The sequence below is a fragment of the Hipposideros armiger genome, unplaced genomic scaffold, assembly GCF_001890085.2.
Source record: "Hipposideros armiger isolate ML-2016 unplaced genomic scaffold, ASM189008v1 scaffold_45, whole genome shotgun sequence".
Lineage (NCBI taxonomy): Eukaryota > Metazoa > Chordata > Mammalia > Chiroptera > Hipposideridae > Hipposideros > Hipposideros armiger.
The window spans coordinates 790828-793437 of NW_017731395.1; the positions used below are offsets into that span (position 1 = coordinate 790828).

Here is a 2610-nt window from a genome sequence, read left to right on the forward strand (position 1 = left end):
AGTTTGCAAGAGGTGGTCACATTTCCTTTCTCTTGCTTTCTGCCCATATGCCCAACTGATACATTAGGAGGTACCATAGAGGAAGAATTGGTAGAATTAGATGACAGACTGGATGAAGGACAGCACGGACAACTCCTAGGGGAAGTGTGAAATGGACGATGATTGACGTTGGCCGAGATGGAAACAATAAGGTAGTATTTGTTTGGAGGGAGATAGTACTTTGGCTTGTTTCAAGACTAAGTTAAATCCCCTGTGAGGAGTTGGAAAAAGAGAACTACCGAGAAGCAAGATGTGGAGTTGAACAGGTACACTTGGAAGCAATATACACATGAAACAACATTCATGGGAACAGACAGAGCCCTGCAGAGGGAATTATAGAGGAGGAAAAGTAGAACTCTAAGCTACTAGCCATCCTAGAGAGATGCAAATGTATTTCAGGAAGGAAACAGTAAGAACTCATAGAGAACTGAATATATAGATGCTTATTATGTTTCAATGTTTTGCTGTTAATATAAATGCTAAACTTCATGGAAAGTCTCAATGTTGTAGATAATACCACATAGCTTGATGTAAAGAAAGTGGATGACTTTGGAAGAAAGTACCAGAAAACATTGACTCTAATTGGTGTAAACAGTGAAGGGCTGTGTTACCTTAGGAACAAGAAGTCCACAGTTAGGGCCATGTCCAGGTGTAGCAGATCAGCTTCAGCTCAGCTTCTCTGAGACTCCTTGGATCTGTCCTCTGTGTGTTTGATCTGACCTCCAATTGGCTCCTTGCGGGGGACCAGCCCCCGCAGGTCCAGGGGTTCCCTCAGGTGGAGGCGGAGTCCACGAGGAAAAAAGGNTGGATGTAGGGCTGTCTCTACATGTGTCCCTGAGGTCGCTCACAGTGACAGTGTAAGCCGGCATGGGAAGAGAAGGGGGATAGGGCACAGGCTAGGTGCCAGGGCCTGGGACCAGCTCTCCTCCTGTCTCCACGTTCTTTCTGTCTGGAACTTCAGGAAGCCTGAGAATGCTACATTTGTAACTGTCCATCCAGGTTGTCATGAAGGGGTCCTGTGACAGTAAGAGAATGCAAGGTATTATTTTGAACAATTTCCAGATTGGCATATGACTTTTTTATTGACTGATAGTTAAGTATTTAGGTCCATGGTGTGTGAGCTGCCATTTGTTCTCCAGCTCCTGGCCCAACAGATGTAGAGGGGAAGGGGAGGTTGCTATAATTTACATAACATGTGAAAGCAGTGGTTCTCAGACTTGACGCTGCACAGAAATTTCTTGGGATGCTTGTTAAAAATCTAATTTCAGGCCAGAACCCTCCAGATACTCAAGCTCAGTTAGCCTGAGTTGGGGATCAAGAAAATGCGTTTTTACTAATTTTCCAACGGTTTTGATAGAGGCGGTTCAATGACCAGTCTTACAGAGTCACAGAGCTCCCTGGTGGACTCATTGATTTCAATGACAAAACACACCCAAGAGAAACTGCTAAATAGCACTTTTGAAGCATTATCTGAGCAAAGTAAAAAAAAAAAAAAATGGACTGTTATACAAAACCAGAATTAAAATATCTAAAGGAGTGCTGTCCCCTACAAAGTAGTTCCCCTTGGAGGTTAGTCACTTATCTTAAGCAGGCAGCTATGCTGACAACATTTTGACACTGATATTTTAAAATTGCCTTTGGAGGTGGATTATGAGCCACATCAGAAAGCCAATCTCGTTATTTCACATCACAGTTTGCTTTTGACAAAAAANAGCTATGCTGACAACATTTTGACACTGATATTTTAAAATTGCCTTTGGAGGTGGATTATGAGCCACATCAGAAAGCCAATCTCGTTATTTCACATCACAGTTTGCTTTTGACAAAAAAATAGCATTACCCAGAAGGATGATGCATATTACTTAGCAGATTTAGTTCCTGTGTTTTCCAAGTCAAATATGTAATAAAAGAAGATCTATTACATAAACACACCTGTTTATTTCAGTCTCCTCCTGAAACTGTACCACAGTGACAGTCAAGAAAGAAAGAAAAAAAAGGCATAAATCTGCAAAAACAAAAAAAAGTGAGAGAAAACGTTTAAGAGGAAACAGGAATCAATATATTGAAAACTGGAAAATGGATGGAAAAGCGGCCATGGACTTGGCAGACCCACAAAAGCTGAAATCTGACCCTGCCATGATGAAAGCTCAGAGGAAAACTGGTTTTACCTGAGAACCTTGTTTCAGGAATGAGAGGTAACAAGCAACTCAAAGAATCAGGAGTCCTGGGTAGGGGTGATAAAAAAGATTTGTTAAAAAGTTCAGGGGCTGGCTGAGTGGCTCAGTTGGTTAAGAGCTCGCTGAAGATTTTGAGCTCTGAGCAACAGTGGTTCGATTCCCGGCCTGAGCTGAGCTGCCACTGAGCATTGGTTAAAAGCTGGCTTGGGATGCCAGCTCTGAGCAGCAGGGCCTTGGTTTGGATCCCACATGAGAGCCAGTGACACTGCCCTCTACAGCTAAGATGCTGAANTCCTTCTTTGAAATCCCTTCCCAGACTGTAGCCCCTGTGATCGGGCCTAGGTAGACCTGTTTATGCCTTATGACCCTTCCAGTCAACTTCTGATTGGACTAG

At 43.0% G+C, this 2610-nt stretch overlaps 1 long non-coding RNA gene across 1 annotated transcript; it reads right to left on the reverse strand.

The window, feature by feature from the left end:
• Positions 1-866: 866 nt before the first annotated feature.
• LOC109381184 (uncharacterized) lies at positions 867-2356 on the reverse strand. The gene is made up of 3 exons (XR_002123654.1): positions 2208-2356; positions 1972-2044; positions 867-1055 (listed from the first exon to the last, which is right to left on the reverse strand). It is a non-coding gene; the product is annotated as an uncharacterized LOC109381184 (long non-coding RNA).
• Between the last annotated feature and the right edge of the window lie 254 nt (positions 2357-2610).